This window comes from Solea solea, chromosome 12 (genome assembly GCF_958295425.1).
Source record: "Solea solea chromosome 12, fSolSol10.1, whole genome shotgun sequence".
NCBI lineage: Eukaryota > Metazoa > Chordata > Actinopteri > Pleuronectiformes > Soleidae > Solea > Solea solea.
In genome coordinates, this window is record NC_081145.1 from 8,493,447 (window position 1) to 8,515,419 (window position 21,973).

Consider the following 21,973-nt stretch of genomic DNA (forward strand, 5'->3'; position numbering starts at 1 on the left):
TTCTCTGAGGTTAAATTTGTAACGGTGAAAGATGTGGAGGGGAAACTGCAGGTAGGTTTGCTCGGATTCCAGTTGCACTATTTTGCCGTTTACTCTTTCACTTCACATCAGTCTTTAATTTGACTCCTTTTGGAGGCACCCATTCCTTATTAGTTCCGCCACATGACCAACTCTGTGTCTGATTTCTGTTTCTAGGACATCAGAAGGAAAGTCAAGTGATCAAAACTTCCAAGGCTTTAATATGTTCCAGCCTTTTCCGCACTCTGCGCCTCATCTGTTTTCTTTTACTACTTCTTTCTCTTTCTTTTTTTTATATGTGGCCGACTCCGGGGCACGGCACTACTGCTTGTACAGCTCCAGGGAGTGGGATGAGTGGACGGGGGTGTCTTTTTCAAATAGTGACTTGATTTGTACTCGTGCTTCATTTAATGGAGAACAGAATGTGTGCTCTGTGATTTGCGCCTCTCCCTGCGAGGTCGCAATAGTCACAGAGGAGCAGCAGAGGAGCAGCAGAGGAGGTTGAAGCAGGTGAAACTGGAGGCTTTTCCCCCCTGCCTGCTGCAGCTGTAATGTGGACTTGGGAATCAATATGCACTCTGACAGTTGTATAGGGAAAAGCAGGTCATGTTAATGTGCTAGTTGACGGCGGAGGGGGTCACTCTGTGCACATGTGTGCGTTTCAGGCCAGTTGCGGAGTCTGCACTCGCACAGCTGGACACGGTGCTCCGGGCACGTCTGTTAATGCCAAACACCGCGGGGAGATTTACGACAGGCTGCAGACACGAGGGATTAAACACAAACGCTAAACTGAGGTCCGCATGTCTAAACCAGACTCGCAGCCTGTCCTTCTCTCCTGCCTCGCACGATCGTCCCTTCCTCTGGATCTCACCCGCATCTCTGCTCTTCCTGCCTGTCTTCTCTATTAACAGCGTGATTGTCAGCTTCATCTACATTCATTTACCTTAATGGACAATAAAACTTCCATTTCCCTAATGAGTTTTTTTGTAGGTTCTTAAGCAGAAGAAAGTCATTTTTTTGTAACCAGTGACCATGCCAGCTGTAATCACACTAATGGCAGAAATCAAAGAGGACGTGGAATCACCATTTTAACAGTTTTCATATGTTGCCTCCTCACTCTTCAGGGACGCCTGGCTTCTTTTAGAGCACAGACATTCACAAGGTCCCCCCCCCCCCTCTTTTTTCCACCCAGAGGCAACCAAACCTTTATGCACCTTCCCACATTGTGGCACCAGTGGGTGTTGCGCAGTGTATTCCAGTTAGTTATGCCAATGCCAATGTTCCGTGGTTCCTTCCAGATGTGCTTGGTGTTTTGTTTTTTTTGTGCGTCAGCACAGCGAATCACAGGCTGAGACATTCATACAGCCAGGGGCCCACAGCAAGCCCCGGCACACACCCCAGGTACTCCAGGCTGATCTTCCTCTTCTTTGTGCTCATTGCAAACATTCCAGAGGAGCTGAGAAGGATCATCTCCATGGATACAGGATCGCATACAGACACTCAGGCAGGCAAGTGTAAGGAGTACCAGCTGTGTACATAGACCACTGTCAAAGGTGGCTGAGTTATTCATTTTTAAAAAACAAAAATTGTTACGGCTTATATTAAAGGTCCAATGTAGGACCTTTAAGAATCTGCAACGGCAGAAAGTGAATATACTACCCAGATATATGTTTCTATAGCAGTTTTTTCTTTTTACAGCCTTACAATAAGCCTTTTATGTCTACTTTAGACCAAGGCTTTGCCCTCTTGCACTGTAAATGGACAGAGCCTGCACTCTGGGTTTTAAAGAAGAAGCTTACCAAGCAAGCAAGGAACAATAATATTCTTTCTGGTATGCGAAGGCCACCATAGTTCCCTGAAACACTTCTGAAAGGGCGTCCTTCATGTGCCGCAATCTGCAGTCTCAATATTAGATTTCACAAATTTCTGAAAATTCCTTCAGCTGCAACTAACGATAATTTTCATAATCCATTCATCTGTCGATTATTTTCTCGATTCATCGAGTTATCGTTTGTCCATAAAAATATTGACCTGTGTTTGTCAAACCTGGAAAGGCTTTTCTTGGAATTGTATTTTGTCCACAAACCAAAATGATTCAGCTTTAATAATTTCTTTGTTTATATGGAGCGAAAGAAACCAGACATTATTCACATTTAAGAAGTTTAATCAATTTAGTAATTGATTAACAATCGATTAATCGAGTAGTTGTTTCAGCCTAAGAAGTAAACAGATAACACAGAAATTAAAATATATTGTCCTTATTACAGATTGTCATGATTCCAATATTAATCAAAAATAACCGTAATTACCAGTTTGGCCATAACTGATAGACAAAATGTGGTAGGTACGTCATATTTCCTGAGACGCATTTAAAGCTCTTTAAATGATATTTAATGTATGTTTGAATGATGAATATAATATCTCCAAACTGAGTTACCAACACGTTGAAAGATCAGTAATGAACACATCTTGTTTGTGCTACCCTAAGTATATATGCCCTGCTATTTCTCAGCCACAGCAACTTCTCAAAATCTCTGTTGGTTGCCTGGCAACCTCATGGCGATGACAGGACTTCAGGAAGTGACTGTTCCTGACCGAGGAATAGTTAGGCCCTGCAGAGCTGCTCGCCGTTAATTAGTGAGCTCCGGAGGTGCTTGTAGGTGGATTTTGTTACGTTTGAACCCAGCTAGTTGTTCCTTCCAATTTCCAGTCTTTTCCTACGATAATCTAATTTGGCTGGACAGCCGGAAATCTCGTGAAAATCTCATCAAAACAGAGAAAATGGAAACATCACTATGATATGCATTATTACGATAAAAAGCAGCTTTGACATCAGATAGACTATAAAACATTGCTTTGGTTGAGGGCAGAGATCAGGTGACTGAAACTGTTTCTTTCCCAGTGGCCCTACCATGTGTGAGCGGACATAGCTGACATTCTTCCAGGGCTTAACAGTGGCGGGGACTTCCTACTCATGACTGAATGATTTCATTATGAAACACAGCACATTCTATGGGGAGAGTCACTTAGTCACAGCTGAGTGGGTGCAAGCCACGAAGGGTTAACGAGGGACCGGGGCTACAAATGAAGGGACCTGGGTGGTAGTTAAGGCCGGACATGCAGACTGTGGTTTGCCAGAGGAGCCACCACAAAGCCTGGCTTTGTCCAAACCGGAGCTGTAAGCATAAGGTCAGGGCCTCTGGGGCATTATTTCCCAAGACAAAGAAGAAGGTAATGAGTAACAGAGAGGGGGGAGAGAAAGCATGTGTTTGTCCAATCCAAAGACGCCCTGTCCATTTTCTTCGTCATCGCCAATAAAGATGAGGTGAACATCTGCTCGAGCTCCAGTTGGTGTCAATCCGTTTTTGGATTCGCGCTACGACGCGACGTGTTATGACACGCCGCGGGTTTGACAACTCTATACACCTGGAAACATCGCAAGGGGACTCGCAGCTCTGTTTGACTCTGCCTAATGGATTTACTTTCAAAATCAGCTGCTTCAGCACACAAGTGCGTGATGAATGGGAACTCATAAAAATGCAAAATTGAAAGAAAGAAAAAAAGGGAGACAAAAGAGGTTTATCGGAAAAGTTGAAGTGACAAGTTTGTGTGTGTGTGTGTGTGTGTGTGAGAGAGAGACAGAGAGAGACCTCTGTTCTTGAGCAAGAGATTTCCATAGCACCTAAAAGCCAATGTTTCCAGCCAATAAACCTGCATCCTTGAGTTTGTCATGGATGGGAACAGATTGCATCTGTCCAGCTGTTGTCCACGTTTTCCAGACTATGAGCAGATGCCATACATTTTGTCATTCTGCTTTTATTTATTTATTTATTTAATCCCCAATCTTCGCCGGAGACTATAGTGGATGTCGACAGAGATACAACGCATCGCAGACACAAGCCGCTTGAACGTTCCTCGTTATATCCTTTAACGTCTTCATTAGACACGGCGCAATAACGTAGCGTACACAAATAGACAGAGATCTGCGCGTAATCCGCTAAACTGTTTGTAAAACAAGAACTGTTTAACCCCAGTCTGGATTCTCCTTTTTTTTTATTCCCCTTAATACGATTTCCTTCGTGACAGTCGTAGCATACATGAAAATAAACCCTGATTAATTTCACCACTTAATTCCATATCCTATTTGTTATGCTTCATCCCCCCCCCCCCAAGCTCTGTCTCCAAAATGTCAGGCCATAGCCTGCAGGAAGTCATAAGCCTCATTTGATTTCTTGTCAAACATTTGCATTTTTTACGGCACAAAGGGAATACATCGACTTGACATGTTTCATAATATAAAAGGCTGTTCTACAGCTTACAGGTGAACCGTATATGCCATGGCATTAGGAATAAATTGTTGGTATAATGATGGAACCTCCGCACACACACTAACAGAACATACACAGTGCATGCACAAAAATCTGACCTTGTTGTAAATTCAGCCGCGTATCACCCTTGTACCAGGTTTTGGTTGTTATTGTTGTTGTGTTTATTTAATCTGGGATTATCCAGGCATGACATTAGCTGTCTTGTAAAAAGACGTGTTGTGTTCAAATGTCTTTCCTGTTTCTTACAGTAATTGAAATGTTGCAGAGAATTTGATAGACATGCTTGAAGAATTTTGATATTCATGCAGTACAGTCAACAGACCCATAGACTTTATTTATATTGTTCACCAATGTTGTGTTTTTCTCTGTCAGTTTGTTTAAGAGCAGCTAAAAATAAAGGACAGATTATAGAGAAATTATCTTGGGAGGTAAATTATAGCCCAAGGAAGACATTATTACATTTTTGGTGGATGAAAAAAAACGTTATCCTTTCTAACTGTGATTTAAAAAACTGTGACCGATAAGAAAATGTCAGTTAAAGGAAAATAAATACGGATCTGGTGATACAGATCTAGCTTCAGGACTTTATAAAAGAAGAAATCAATTGTTGACCTTCTGGAAGAGGAGAGTTTTTTCGACATTTTAATTGGTTATTACACCAAAAATGTTAGCATTGCTTGATTTATTTATTTTTCTATTGTACATGAGATACATGTCATGGCGCTTTTCCAACATATAATTCCAGTATGACTCGGCTCGGCACGGCTCGACTCTTCTCGGTTTGGTATCGTTTCCATTAACAAAGTAACTTCTCAGTGTGGGCGGAGTCAGCACGGCTGCATGAAACTGCCGTAACATGGTTTTATACTTCGGTGTAGTGAATCATTAGAATGTTAAGTAAGACGATTGCTGTCTTTGCTATCTCTCTGTTCCTTTAGTAGAAAATGTGTAAAACTCTGAAACAAGGAAATGCTACAATAGTGTTTTTATTTACAGTGTGTAATATGTACAGACAGAAATGGGCTACGCATCGTCGAGCAAATAACACACAACGGTCTGCTATTTGTTTCTCGACTTCAACCGCAAAATATGCATAGTACTGAGACAGAAAATGCTGCGGTGTTGTGTATATTTCTACATTGCAAAACTATAATTGCTGTCAAGTGGTTCCGCCTTTCCGACTGTTCCTCCAATCATCATGCATCAGTCCATTGTCCTCGCCCGCCCACTGCTCCATTGAAGCTGAGCTTCCCTGGAAGTGACGATTTTGTTATTCCGTGCCGTCTCATAGAGATCAATTGAAGCTGAGCTTCCACGGGGTTTAATGCACCGTACTGCTACGGGGAAAGTATGAATTTATGAGTCAGATGACTCAAACTAGTCGTGTAGTTGATTGCGATCTAGCGCCCTTTTAGTCATAAAATGTAGATACAACAGTGTTTCGTTTTGGAGGAAGCAGAAATTCCCTTGCAGTCTTAGAGCAATTGCCTGTGCCCGGTATATACCAAAATGGTTTTGATACTGACTTGCCTGATGGGATCTACTGACACTGGGAAAATGAGTGGCCTTGGCAGAGGTTTGTGCTCTCTGAGTGCTATTCTCTAGCCTGCATCTGACTTCATCCCTATTCCATTGGGTATTTGCTTGCTCATGCTAATGAATCTCTTGCTCAAAGGAGTAAATACTCACATTCATGTGGAGATAATCGACGTGTTCTTTCTCATGGCCACCTGTATACCGCTGAGACTGTGGCTGTAATTAAGAGATATCTATGCAAATGCTGCGACGGGAGATTGTGAATCAGCCCCACTGCCTGACAAAGCATCGATTGGTCCAAATTAGCTGGCTGTGCCTATGGTTGTGTGTGTGTGTGTGTGTTTAGCCGCGGCGGGATGATGGTTTTTCTGACCTGGCAAAGGTGTATGCAAATGCCCACCAAAGCCTTCCTCCGTGCTCGCCAGCAGGACAATAATTGTTAATTTTCGGCATACTTCAATGAGAGTGGAGCTTTTTTCAGTGTGCTGCGACTGACTCATAAGAGCTTTGTCCTCTCTTCATGCCTGAAGTGCAGAGAAAATCGATACACAGAAGGGCAAGGGGACGTGTGATACTTGATGACAAAATACCCTCCACCTGCTGAAACAGCACATTTCCTCCTGCGGGCTGACCACATGCTTTCTGAATGTTAGTGTTGGCTGGAGGCTGCGCCCGGCTGGAAACCTGCGCGTAGTTACTCGCAGCAGTCATTTTGAATTATGGCACTCAAATGGCTGCACTGGTGCTCAGTAATTTGGTCGTTTCTATGTAAATTACACTCCTCGCCACCATAGCGGGATGTTGTACCACACAATAGCTCGGCTCGTTCCACAATAGTACGCTGTTACATCAAAAATGACTCCAGGTAATCATGAGAAAATGTCACGACAGTCGATCAGCGAAGTAGCCAAGTCGACAGAGGCGCATAGAGGAAGGCATTTAGCAGCAGTGAAGACAGGCATATAAGAGAGGGAAGTTGTTTTGGGTTGCGTCCAGGTGCTGGCCTCTCTCCTTGGAGGAGGAAGTGGGAAGAGCTCAGTGGAGACAAACATTAGGGAGGTTTATGGCTGACGCTGCACTTTGACTGTCATTTGACAAAACTGTATATGCCTTAGTGCGGGTGAGATGGGAGTGCCTATTGGACACAGAAGAATGGGATAGTGTATGAAACGTACGACACATTTAGGCTCACGTGAACCGCGGCTTTTCACAGACTTGCATTCAAATCTTGGCAGCTCCACAAAGCCATGTAGTGTCACGGCTCCCACTCAAACATTATTATCATGTCCGTCCTTGACAACAATGTCACTCGATCACATTGTTATCCTGAATTATCCCAGGAAAATCAGTTTTCTGTGGAGCCCATTTGCACCAGCTGCTGCCAGAGAAACCGCTTCATTTTTATCAAGAGCAGTCTTGTGATGACTTTCACAACAGGACATACCAGGACTTGTTAGCAGGGTTATTTAGGGTTTATAAGATAATGAGTGTGGTTATGAGTGCACGGGAAATTAATTAAATAAAAAAAAAAATTCATATGACAGGGGATTATGGGTTAAAATGATAAAACAGGGAATCATGACTGTATAAAGTTCAAATACTGTTTTAATTAAAGGTATGTTGTCACATTCTGGACCACTAGGAGCGCTGTGGAGCAAAATATTTTAATGAGTTGACAGTTTTTGTGGATAGTGTGGAAAAAAAATGAATGTAAGAACGCTGTGGTGAGAATTAAAACACATTTAAGAGTGCCTCAGTTCTTTTCCAATCTTCTATCAGCCTGAATCTTTTATCCAGCAGGTCATCAACAGGTCGGCTGAATGAATAATTGCTGTCTGTCCTTGACAACAATATCACTTTAATGACATTGTTACATTGCACTATGCCAAGAAAATCTGCTTTCTGTGGAGCCTTTTCTCACCAGCCCTATCCCAGAGAAATCTCTCATTTTTAACAAGCGCTGTCTTACGATGATTTGTGGACCTGTCTTCAGGTTCCTGACAAAAGTAATGCATGCGATCGTCCAATGCCGATTATTATTATTGAATAAATAGGCGGAAAGGGACTTATTTATGTATGTTTACACAGTTTGGATTTCACAAACGTTATGAATGCTGGTGAGGCTCTAAAAGTTTTGTGTTGACAAAGTTTCGGGTAAACTATTTGTCATGACCCCTGAATTTAATCAGAGGCCCTTTGTTTGGACAGTTGTCTTTGGACGTTTGTTTTTTTTCTTTCTGTTTTCCTTACCTCTTTTAGTTTCCTGTGTCTGTTCCTTGTTTCCTGTTTTACTTTCAAGTTGTTCTTGACTTTTGCTTCCTGCCTTGTGTTCCCCTTTGATTGTCCGTCCCGCCCTAATCTGTTTCACTTGTGTCTTATTATGCCTGCCCCACATTGAGACGATTTTCAAATCGGACTAAATTTCAAAAACGTGGAAGACCACAGACTAGACGATATGCAGGACCACATACTTTTAATGAAACGATTTCAGGGAGGAGATTCTAGGGATTTGATCTCACAGAAACTTGCGTGATTTAACGTGACGTCGGATTATAAACAGACATGGAGGCGGACTGGGAGTGTCATCATTTTATTGTGTGTGCGCAATGTTTTTTGTGCTGCATTTTAAATCAGAAGGCACCCATGATTGTCGGAAGAATCAGATCTGGCCAATTATCCTCTAGTGTAGTGTACTGTGTGTGAATATCCCTGTCTCCTCTGTGCTCCACACTGTTGTTGGTTCAATTGTTTATTTCAGTTACTTTGTTCAGATTATGAGTTGTTGTTTTTATTGGTTTGTTTTGTAAAGACTTATTTTTGCAACCTGCAACAATACAGGTGGCGGCTATAACATAGGAGTATTGAGTAGTAACAGTAGGAGTTGTGGGTAATCTGGAGAAGAAGAAAAAGAAGAGCACCAGGTAACAAAGATGGACAAAAACATGGTGTACTATGTGTATCCGGTGAGCAACTTTGGTGTCACTTAAAAGTGTCTAAATAAGTCGACATCTACTTTTATAACATGACATAATCCACCGCAGGTCAACAGGATGGCTGAAAAAGACACAGACGGAGGAATTCTGGAGGTGACTATTCTAGGATAATTATAATTACATGTTATTATGCACACACACACACACACACACACACACCTGTAACTTGACTCATCTCAAATTACAAGTCTGAGACATCCACGCCTCCATTGCCAGGAGCAACGGCAATTATACTGTACTCTGACACAACTGCGGGGTGAGGCGCTTAGTGTCTAACCCTTCATGACATCCTTATGTTACCAATACTGTGGGGATAACAATGCAGGGTGTAGTGGTTCACTTCCCTTTCTCATTGAGAGCCAGTTCAACCAAGTAAACCTGCTATGGTTTTTAGCATTATGGTGTATACAACACACACATCCTGCATGTGGGAGGTTTAAGTCTCAGTGGGAAAATAGCACTTGACAGACAGGGGCGGGGTGAGCTGAATCATTTTGTGAATCAGCACGACTGATTTCAACGAAAAAAAACAAGACTTTCTATGTAGTGATGCGGCTCCCTGTTATCAGTGTTTCTCCGTCTTCCTCCCTTCACTCCTGACCTGCTTCCTCCTGCTGTTTCGCATCATCACTTCTGTTTGGCCTGTGCAAATATTGCCATTGTGAGATCCTGCGAGAATGTGATTGATTGTGGGAGCGGCCAAATCATTTGGGCTAGTTACAAAGACGTCTCATCCCACAGAATCAATGCCACTGAGAGAGGAACTAAATCTTCCACAATTCCTTGTCGCACTTTCCACGAAGAGTGGAACGGCTAGTAATTCCTCTCATTTCGTCTCATTTCAGCCCCCGACCACCACCACCAGTCCATTTTTGAACCACCTCATTTATTCTATATCAGTTATCCTTTAAAAGAGAAAAGAGGTGCTTATTGAAATACGGTGTGAAATATCACACTGACATCAGCTAGTGTATATGAGTCGATTTTAATGGCAAGATTTATAGCCTCCCATCAGGTAATGGAAAGGATATAGAGACGGGCTATGAGATGCACTGAGAAACATCCCCGGTAAAGGGCAAAGAGAATGTGACTAAATGATTAATTATTTTGTGTGTTGACTTTTATGACCCTCCTGCTTTGCTTTGTCATGTGAACTTTATGGAGGAGGAATATATATATATATATATGTGTATATGTCATCTTTATGGTTACATTCCAGACTCTATCCCACAGTAAATTGAGTAATTATTCATGTTTCAGCCGTTTTGATCACTTCACTTCCATTCCTCAATCAGCAACTAACAAATCACAGCTTAGAAAGCATAAACTATAGGCACAGTGTGCCTGTCAACAAATGCCTACACACGTCGGAGTGGCGGGGGATTAGTTTGGAGTGAGCATTCAAATAGATGAGAGCAGCGGTTCCCAAACTTTTTACACAGAGTGCAACCCGAGATAATGTTGAGCTTTCAAAGTGCATTTCACAGGAGGCAGATTTATGTTAAGTGTTTTCAGCCACAGTCACACTTGCACAGCAAGGTAGCACCAGGAGAATTTTTCAGACTCTGTGAGGTGCGGCTCCTCTCCCTCTCTCTCTCTCTCTCTCTCTCTTTTCAAAGTAATGCTTTCAGTGACAAAGATGTGATATCTCCAAAACCTAATCTGATAAGAAATCGGATCTGCATCTTCCTTTCTCTCACACATGCTTCAGACACTGGTGTGAGCCAAAAACTGGAGCGAGAGATAAGGTGATGCTCAAGTTGTTATTTTTTCATACGCAGCTCCAGGCTCTGGTCAAAATAATATGGCAAGGATTTATTACATCTTCCCAGATAAAACTACAGGGAGCTTGTGCACCATACCATAGTTTGAGAACCATGGGTTTAGACGATTTCTTCTTTTAGTTAGTCAGTTTATTCAAGGATGTAGCTCATGAATACATGCAGAGTAGACCAGAGATTTTCAAGGAGAGGCACCATTACAGGGGGAGGTGGGGAAATTAGTGGAAAGAGGCCGTTAAAGCTAAGGTGTGCACAGGTAAGAGAAGGAAGAAGAAGGCAATAATGCAACATTGTGCAGTCCAACTTCCGTAGAACACCAACGAAAAAGAGAAATTATAAAGGGTTTTTTTGTTGTTTTTTTAAGTTGAAAAAAATGCTGATTCACTAGTAGTAAAAGCCATAATGTTGACAGAATCACACATATACGCTTTGTACATTCGGGAAGTTAGAAACTACTGATACACAAAAATAATTGATGTGATATTTATGTGATACATGATTTAATTTCTTTGAAGTACTTTGATATGGAAATAATCTTGGCAGTGGTTTTCTGGTATAGCAGCTTTGCACTCTATTAAAGCCTCCGACAAGTAGCTACCAGCAGAGTTTTGGCCATTTGACCCTCCCCTCCTGTTTATTGCCAACGCATGTAACATTGTTATTTTGGTTTGTTAATTTCTCTGGACCTCACATGACTTACGATTTATAAGTTATTAGCGGAAGAAGTCCGCATCTAACAGCAATGAAACAGAAGTGAAAAAGCGTGTAATATACTGTATATTGTTGCTAAACAGGAGGAAGCAGTGATTTAACATTACGTATGCCAACTGCTTTCTGTAAAAATAAAGAAGAGTTATAAAGTCAAAATAAATGTTGAAACATCTTTATTATTGTTAATTAATGTCAATATTTTTATTTATTTTTTTAAAATTGTAGTTTCTTGCCAATACACAGCCCTAATGTACACAGCATATAACAGGAGATTAAAAGAGAAACAGAGACGCACACCTGGTCCACAGATTCAAACAAACCTCTGCTCTCACTGACAGACAAACAAAGTGGAGGGTGATGTTGTGACTACGCTCGGACAGAGGCAGGCAGATGGGCGACTTTGAGCGTGCAGGTTTAAACAATGCAAGCTTGCTGAGCAGAAACAGCAGAGTCAGGCTCGGCCACGACCTCGGCCTTGTTCTGTTTTTATAACCTCCAGCCTGTTTTTAAAAAAAATAAAACAAAAGAAAAAAAAAAGACATCCCCTCTGTCTGCAATTTCTCTCTGTTTGAAGTTCCTGCTGGACACGCAGGCCTGTATTACACGCTCATGGAGCAATCTGGTAAAAACAATAAGTGTGCGTGGGTACATGAATGCCGTCAGCAGGCTTGTATTTCATGCTTCTTCTATGATTCAAAGGCATATTACCCACACCTAAGATAGTTGACCACCAGAACTAATCCATCCGTCTTGTTGCCTGTCAACATGCTGCCCTTCATAGGTATAAGTATGCCCCTATACACCCTCTTTCTCTCTCTCTCTCTCTCTCTCTCTCCATGTTCCTCCCTCCCCCCTCCCCTTCCCAGGTGCTCTCATAACTCACCGGGCCTCAAATCCCACGTGGGCATTCCTGAACTTCAGAGGCACACCGGCAGATGAGAGCCCGGATTTATGGCTTGCTGATGGGCAGTGGAGGGGGGGGGAGATGGGGGTGGAGCGGCGGGTGGGAAGGTGATAGGGTCCACTTCAAAGTGGAGGAAGCGTTTGTTGTTGTTCTCTCCGGCGCTCGCTGGTGCGCACACATGCACAGCTCCCGCTTCCCCTCTGTGCCTCTGACAGCTGTAGTGCTCAGTCACTGGCATACACACAGTCGCACAAACAGCTCTCATAGCTTCCATTCCATTTTTATTTGTGTGTGTGTGTGTGTGTGTGTGTGAGAGACGCGCACGACTTGGCATAGGTGGCTTCTTAGTATAGGTTTGCTCCTCCTATCCTCACACACCAACGACATGCAGGACTGCTACAGATAAGATTTAGTCTTTCATTTTTTTTGATGATATCAAAGGTGATTCCGTCATGTGAGCATTTTGTTATTGCACCTGCATGAAGATGATTCTTCTCCCTCGTGAATGTCACATCTAAGGTCACAGACCGCTATGGCGAGTGGAGTGGAGGTGTATATTTGTATATGTGAGAGAGAGAGTGTTTGTATTTGAGTGGGAAAGCTGCCCCTCGGTTCCCAACCCGGTCGTGTTACACTGCAGAGGCCTGTGTGTGTGTGTGTGAGGTTGATGGATGTGTGGAGCAGTGTCGTTCCCTAAAGCCGGATGTGTAATGAACCCTGCTCTGCCGCTGTAACTTTGGGGCTGATTGATTACAAACAAAGGTCATTAACATGCAGGGGTGCTGCCTCTTAACAATGCAACAGAGCTTTTCACATCAGATTACACGTAAAGTGCGAGAAAAGAAACCTTGCTTTTGCCCACAGTGAGCTGCTCATTAAATGAAAGCAGTGCTGTTATCAAACTTTCCCTTCGCCGCGAGTAATCACCCAAGACGGGAAACAAAGCTGCGTGATGATTGATAGACAATTTTCCCATTAATAGTGCAAGGCCAGATATTCTCCACTAACGTCACTGTTTCAACACTCTGCTTTTCCTCTTTGACTTTCCCCCAACAAATAGGCGGAGAGCTGTGGTAATTTGTGGCTGTTATTCCCAGTATCCAGGGCAATCAACAATGCTCCAGTCGCCCTGCTGCTTAATCAGAGCTGTGCTTGTTCAGTCTCCTCTTTCTTGTGGTCTGGCCTACCAACTAAGACCAGCCAGGCATTACAAAAAGCAAAAATCTGCATCTTCCTTTCTTTCTTTTCTTTTTTTCTTCTCTCACATAAAAGGTTCTGAGAAATGATAAAACTACTCTGGTACAGATCAAGGCAAGGGTATAAAACCGTTTCTCCAACTTTGAATTGAGTGCTCCCAGGAGCACAGTGGTAATTGTAAAATGTTCAAAGTTGAAAACAACCAGGACTAAATTGAGTAACTGGCCATGAGGGGCCTTGGCCGGGGAGGTGAGTAACCCAGCGGATTACTTTAAAGAGCTCATGACATTGCTCTCAGAATGAATGCTATTACCTTACACATATGGATGCATGTGTGAGGGAGGGTCTTGTCCTCAAATTGATTTGACCTTTAGAGGAGCCAGTTGCACTGCAACTATGACACAGCGTGATGACATGGAAGACAACTTACTCTCTGGACCCCCTTTACACCAGAATGCGTCTTCTGTGATCGGGTAGCGCAGGTGTAAATGCATGTGGTGAATGGGTATTAACATGCGTCTACAGTGTCCACACCAAGATCAGATTGCAATCCAATCACAGTCATGCCCCCTCATGTTGCCTCATCTTCTACAATGATTTCCAGCAGCAGACGACAATGTCACGTAGTTGTTTTGCGTCTCTAACCACCTCCCGAAGTGGTTTGGCAGATAACAATCCGTCCTCAATGTGTCTCAGGTGTATTAACACCTGTGCTGACAAGCGTTCAGGTGCTATGCGGTCGCATTTTAATGGCAGGTTTAAAGAGGGCCTCTGTTATTGAGGTCTTTTCGTCACCTCCGTTGCCTCCGTCTGTGGCGTTTACAAAAGGGATACCAAAGAGTGATGTTTCCGAGAAAGGGGATGATGAGAAGGAAATTTCTGGAATGAGGCCATGTACTGTACGTTTGAACCGCATATGTAATAACTTCTGCCTGAGAACGGAGAGACCAGAGAAAAGCAGGCTTATCCCCTCAAAGGACATGATGTTTCCAAATGGTGCGTCGGGTTGGGGTGAGGCAGTGCAATTCATGAACAATCTCAAAGCACATGTGAGGGCATTTAAATTTCAATTTCAGTTATTCTTTTGTATACACACGTGCAGGTGACATTATAAGCTAGACGATTAAAGAGTTTACTTTGAAGTCAAGGGGAATTTGTGAGAGTTGTCTGGGGAGATGCGGAAATGTGGCAGATGGAAAAATCCTGTCAGCAACTCTCCATCAATCAGATTAAACAAAAACGGATTTCTTATCCAGCCACAGCTGAGAGATAAAACAGGCACAGCAAGGCATTCAACATTTGAAACTTTTCCTCACCTTACATTTGCGAGGATTCGTTTGGAGTAAGGATCGATACAGTTAAGTATGTTTGTTTTCACGTCATGAATTAAAGAAGTGACTAAACCAGAGATTTATTTTCAAAGCGGGTGATGGAACGCAACAGAGGAAGGTGTGGGTGATGAAGGGAAAATGAGTGCAAATAAGGCAAATCAATAACTAACTGCAACTCTGCCGTTAACGGATAATTCTCTGGGACAATATATAGCTGTGGTGTGCAAAGAGAAGAGAAGAAGGAAGCAGTGATGCATCACTACGAATGCCAGCTGATGTAAAACACCAAAGAAACACGGAGGGAAAAGTAACAAAAGTTAAAAACTTCCCTGTCATCATTAAATAAAAATTGCAGGATGTTGTGTTTTTGACAGAACTCCAAACACTTTGTAAATATCAAGCAGTGCCTAAAACCTTACCTATGATGAAGCATGTTGCAATATGAGAGTAACAACGGCCCAGAAAGAGAGAGAACATGAAAGAGCGACAAGAGCACAAGAGAGAAAGAGATGAGGTTAGAACACCGACGTTATCAAAAGCCATCAATCCATCGTTTGCACTGCTGTGATTAATTAACTACATTACACTGATGACTGAAGCACATCTAAAGAAAAGACACTGGCATGTAGCTGGAATCCTCTAGTTCAGCTGCGCTGTAGGACTGCAGGCCCATATAGAATCAAGAGCACTGATTACATTAAGCCCCTATGGAGAGCCCAACAGATGGTTTGCATGTGTGTAATCTGTTGAAATACACTGTGAACAGGACGTGACAATGAAATCGAGCAGTAAAACATGGAGCGGTACACTGTCGATGATGTGATTCCATGCATTTTGAGAGCAGGAAGGGAGAGAGGAGAGCCGACGACAGACACAACAGAAACACAGCTACTGGGGAGAGGTGAAGTGGAGGAGAGCAGCAGGAGGACACGTCAGACACTTAACGCAGCACTGTGTGTGTCATAGTTCAGATTTGTCACCATTCACGAGGGCAAGTGCACAAAGAAATAAATGTAGTAATGAAGCTGAGTAAGAAATGAGCAAACACAACTGTGCCATGATGGAATCATGGCTTTAGAGCCATATTTAAGTCAACTTGGACCACTGACTTGTAGCATATTCAATTTTACTTTGACACACACTGTGCAGTCAAAAGATTTCTGGGTTGTGCTAAGTCCCTGATGTGTCAAAACGCGTAACAATGCTTATGGTTATCGAGGGTGAACTGATGGGCAAAAAAAAGAAATAAAAAAAAGCAATCTGAATAATTTATGCTCTCAGAAGCAATTGTGTATATCACGTTCCCATTTTGTCTCTCTGTGTATGCCCTCACACTGGCTTCCATCTCATCTCCTTGCAGGGAGTCTGTCTAACCTGCCCACACTCACTCACTCACTGCAGAGGAGCTTCTGCAAAAATCCTGATGCTGGATATGTGCATGTGTGTGCGCGCGTGTGTTGTGCTGGCCCTGAAATGACACAGTGTGGGTATAAATAGAGCAGGCCCACAGATCACTGTGCCAGACAGAATGTGGCATCTGCTGTGCTGTGAGTGCAAAGTGTTTGAGAGCCACTAAACTCCTCTCCATTCCTCTCCCCTCCCCTCTCTTTCTCTCTATCTCTCATCTGTCTTGCACGACCATCTATTGATTCCCTCCCTCACTTTACCTTTATCATCTTCCTCTTTCCCCGACTTCTTGTCCTCTTTTTTATTCTCTTTCTCCCACCCCCCTTGCTCTGTCTCATTTTCCTCCTCTCCTCCTCTTACACACTGCCACACATCTGCTGCCATGTGTTGAGTGTTGTGGACCAGTACCATTTTTGATTTAGGCTATAAGATCCTATTTCTAAACACACAGCAGCAGCAGGAGAGGGGCTATGAGAGAGGGGTAAGCAAGGAAGGAACTAAGGAAAAGGCAAGGCAGTTGCCCCTGCAGTTGTTAACATCAAAGCGCTGATTTCATATTTACGACGCTCTCCAAAGTCCTCTCACTACCATGCTACACATGTTCTGTGCAAAAAAAAAATACAATCCAGTGGGATTACATGGTGTACTTGCAATGCAATCTTGAGGAAGACGGGCAAAAAAATTTTTTAAGCACACAAGATAAAAGCAAAGTCATTGTGATTCTCTGCAGGTTATTTCCCACCCACCGCTGATTATTAATCCTACAGATTTAGAGATTCGCCTCCCCCCGCTCTCAGTGCTGCAATACTAAGTGACGGCAAACCCGTCTGCCCTCTTTATATCACATGGTTCAACGTACTTATGCACAAATGCATATCCAAACAACCACCGAAATTCATGCTGTGCACCCGTTGCCCTCTGTGCACACACACACACAAATTTAAAATGAGTTCCTTCTGGCGTCATTGTACTTAGTGTATTCATTCATCCAGGGTTTTTTTTTTATATTTATTTCCCAGAAGCACACATTTAATCTCATAATCTGCTTTTGCTGTGAATAGTGTATTCGGTCAAAGATAGGGAACAAAAAGACTGCACACACGCACGCACGCACACACAGATTTGTGCCGCTACTCTTCTCAGGGCACCGCATTGACTTTCATTCGTTTGGACAGCATAAACAAACTTTATCCCTCACAAGTCAATGCCTAAACCTCACTTTGACACAACCACAGCTCAAATCATAGCCCAAAACATTAACCACTACCTCAGAAATGAGGTTCTGCCTCATTAGGACCAGGTTTTGGTCTCCATGAGGACTACTGGACCTGACAAGTTCAGTGTTTATGCCAGAACAGGTCCTAAAGAGGTAACAAAATAAGTCACCACACACACACACACACACACACACACAGACAATGTAAACAAAATAAATAAAAAATAGTAGTAGGTATTCATTTCTAAAATGATTTATCAATTTTTTCCACTTCCCGTTGTGAACACTTTTTTTTCACCCAGTCTCTTTGTCCTCGGCTGTCTCCACACACTGTGACAGGTAGGTAGTCTTCCACAGTTGTTTGCTGAGTCTGCGCCGTGTCCACCCTCTGGCAACTCAGTAATTGTTTTAGGAGTGGATGTTGGACACAACACTGAAGGACTCACAGCAGCAGCACGTGGGGCTGCAGTCAGGAAGATGGGGGACTGTCCAGCCGTCAATCAGAGAACAGAGGCAGGTCAACTTTTCATCCTTTTGTTCGCTCACAGGCAGTGTTCTCGCCTGAGAGAGTGAAATTCAATCTTCATCCTTTCACTCACTTCTTCACTCCCCTCTGCATTACCCCGCCCGTTTGGGAAAAAAAAGAACTCTCTCCTTCTGTCCTCTAACCTGTTCTCCCCCCCTTTCCTCTCTCGTCTTTCCTGTCTCTATTCTTTGTCACCACTCCATCAATCACACAAGCAATATACACACATACACACAGAAGACTACTCCATTTTGTGAGGGACTCAGGTCTCATTATATATATATACATATTTTCTTTTGCTTTTAAATCAGTAATTACAGTCAGTAATAATTTCTCCTTTCTGATTGGCGGCTGCGGTTTTATACCTTGACATCAATGCCAGACTTTGATAAGAGAACATATGAACTTCCTTTGAAGTTTAGCTTCAACAAGATAATAAGAGGTTTGTGATGTGAGGCTTTACTTTAAAAGACCCACTTTCTTTTTCAGAAATACAGTATGTCTCTCATTTCCTCTCCCAACAGTCATCCTCTGTGCACTCCAAACAGTGAAACTTTGATTGGGTTGAACCAAATGTCTCTTACCACATGCTTTGTCACTCTCACCTCAGCGCTGTCTCCCTCTTTCTCTCTTTATGTGTGTGTGTGTGTGTGTGTTTCATAAACTCACGGACGATCCAGCACGAACCACACTGAACACCATCTGGGGATTTGGAAGACTGGAAGGGTTTTGGCGCTGAGAACTTTCCAGGGCCACATCAGTGCCAGCATGCCATACGTCAGAGGGCACAGAGGAGCATTTTGACCCTGCGCCCACGTTTCGGGGCCTGGCGAGAGGGAAAACAGTGAATGTCATTGTTATAAATGGCCAACGACTTGCTTTGCTTATTGTGCTATGACGTCATGGGAGTTAGTGGTCCAGCTGTGGCCCAGCACACATGGCTGTTGATATCGTAATTGCACGTGGGTTGTGTGCGAGCTCTTTTAAGTGTTCATTTTTCTTTGCACCCATATTTACATACAGCAGCTTTCAAATTTGTGGACATTGGCAATCCAAACATATATAAGTGGTGTGCTCCACACTCGGCAGAGCGTGACTCTGTGACAAGCACACACTTGTTTCGCCTCTGATGAAGCCCAGATGTACCGTGTCATGAGCAGAGCCAAGACACAACAATCCGAGACAAACCTCCCGTTAAGTTGTCCTCACTTATTTCTGAGTGAGAGACTGAGAGCATCTGTAACAAACACGTCTTAAACGCTTAAACACGAAATAGCCGATCTTCTGTTTACCCGAGACAAAAAGTCCAGGAAAACTGAGGATTTACGTACGAGTTAATTTTGTTGTGACATTCAGCTACTAACTAAAAAAACATGGCACCACAAAAGTTTCTATTTTTATACAAGGACAATGCTACACTAATAAAGCAGCATTTTCTGGACCGCAAAAGATTATTGATTATTTTCCCCATGCCTTACTGATATGATTACTTTAGATTTGTGCGGTATGACTTTTAACAATATGACGATGCATGCATGATGGTGAAGGGTGGTTCAGGAGCCTTATCGCCACAGTGCAGGGTTTAGCGAAAGGGCAACTGAATAATAAAAGGTTGTTCCTGAGCCTGCAGGTTCTGGAACACAGCGTCCTGTCGTGCCTCCCACACGGGGGAAGTGAGTGCTGCTCATAACCATAGTGAGAAGAGCCCCTGACCATGTGGTGCGCTCTCTGCAGGCACTGCATCCAAAATGGTGGGGGAGCTGACAAGCGCTGAGTGACTTTTCACCACTGTCTGCAGTGCTTTAAATGGCTGAGATAGAGCGGTTGCCAGAGCGTACTGAGATGCAGTTCAGAAGGATACTGATGATGGATTAACTGAAGTACACAAGAATCTGAGCAAGACAGATTGACTTTCTTGATTCTCTCAAAAAAAGAAAAGACACCGGAGAGTCTTCTTGATCAAGGACTGGTCATGAAGTTAAGAGTCCAAGCATGGTCCTCAGAGACGCAGGCTCGAGATAAAAACACAACCTTCCTCTCACTGACTGATATTGACTGAGACTGAGGTGTGTGTATGCAAGTCCACAATCCATTCAAATGTATTGCAAATTCAAACTGAGTTTTTAAAAGAAATCCAAACCAATTTTAAATCAGGGTCACCACAAAAGAAGGATAAGAAGGATAAGAAGGATAAGAAGGATAAGAACTTAGAACTTAGAATAAGTCATGTGATTTCCAGAGATAGAAAGTAACAAATTACATTTACTTGGGTTACTGTAATTGAGTAGATTTTTTGTGTACTTTAGTAGTTTATACAATTTGTAATTTTACTTTTACTTAAGTATGTTTTATTGGAAGTACTGTACGTCGCTAAAGTTTAAATCACATCCATTGAACTATGAGGATAGGTGAACGGTGAGGACAGGTGACATGTGTGACCTTTGACCCATGTTGACTGATACATTTTGTGTTTACATATTTTATTTTTCAGCTCTTTCATTTGTAAAAAAAATTAAAAACAATTAATGTGAGATGTGTGTCCTACACAAGAAAGAACCCCAACCTTGTTAAAAAGTACATTTAAAAAAAAGCTACTATTTGTCTTGTACTTGGGTAAAATGTTATCAAAAATAGTGGTACTTTTACTTGAGTAGAACATTTCAGTACTGTTTCCACCTCTGGTGATTTCTGAAGATCATCCTTTATTGACTAAATCTGTTTCCTGCCTTCCTTGCCGTTTATTGATACATCAACTTTTCCACCTCCCTCTGGTGGAAAACATTTACTGTGTTAAATGTAGCTTGTTATGTAAAATAATGCATAAAATGTCTGATGGAAATTCACATACAGTAGAGATCTCTTGGGTTTTTTGTGGGTATAATGGCCCGGTTGGTATTAGTGTGCCATGCTTCAAGGTGCTCTCTGTTGTTGCTGAGTTAGTATTTTAATGCTGCAGTACTGTACTACTATACTTTGGTCAGTAAACGTGTGTTACACATCCACAGGCACGTCATCATTTATTCAGCAGGTGTGCGGCAACTAACAGCTGGTTAGCATCCTTAGCCGTAACCGTATCACCAGGGGGAGTTAGACTTCACTATCTGCTCATGTCACCATTAATCTGTAACAAAATAGCTGTTGGCTGTTAACGGTTTAAAATCTTGTATATATAACCTTTTACAAGACAGGCAGCTATACTTTTTATCCCATTGCCAAAATCTTTCTTTTGGGCAAAAATCCAACAGTAAATTCAGGGATGGCACCGTCTATATACAGATCATCTTTCAAAGCTCGAAATTGGCTTTAATTTCCCATTTTCAGTCAACAGACCTCACTCATTAATTACTGGCGCAGAGTTAATTCCAATGATTTCTGGGACAATAAGGTTCTAAAAACTAATATTATTTAAGAATTGGGAAAATTGGGATGACTTCTACAAAGGTTTTAATAGATTTTGTACGTGGTTTTGAGACAGGATCAACATAGGGCAGATAAAATATGCTGCATGAAAATGAAAGTGGTTTTATGGTTATACTGAATGGCATTCTTTTAGTATTGTCAGCCAGAACAAGTTTTCCAATATGTTGCCTAATAAAAATTGACATATGAAGCTTGTGTGATGAGTTACTTTATAGGTTGAAGAACACAATATTGTGAAATAATAAATAGGCAGTTTGTGTTGATGTATACCACTGGTGTTTTATATCTGCAGGGAATTTGTTTTACTTTCTTTTGGTCTGGAAACTTGTTCTGTAATCTGTAATATTGATTTCTTTCATTCACAGTTTTGCTCCTGAATATAATGCCATATTTTAAAAAAAAAAAACACATATTGATTACTCATTTTTATAAAAAAAGAAAGAAGAATGTAATGCGGGGGCAGGTGTCCCTTGTTGCCGCTCTCCAACATAATGTGCCTGGTCAAAACAAATTTAAAAAACTAATCAACCCTCCCATGTGTAGCCGATGAATAACAAGACAACTAATGTATGACACATTTCAAATTGCTTTAGAAAAGCAAGCCC

At 42.3% G+C, this 21,973-nt stretch overlaps 1 protein-coding gene across 1 annotated transcript in view; it reads right to left on the reverse strand.

Annotated features, from left to right (window-relative positions):
- Positions 1 to 21,973, reverse strand: part of pamr1b (peptidase domain containing associated with muscle regeneration 1b) — an 80,065-nt gene that overhangs the window by 53,268 nt on the left and 4,824 nt on the right. The window contains exon 2 of the mRNA XM_058644332.1: positions 18,618 to 18,774. The gene's annotated coding sequence lies outside the window, so the exon portion shown is untranslated. The remainder of the gene's footprint in view (positions 1 to 18,617; positions 18,775 to 21,973) is intronic.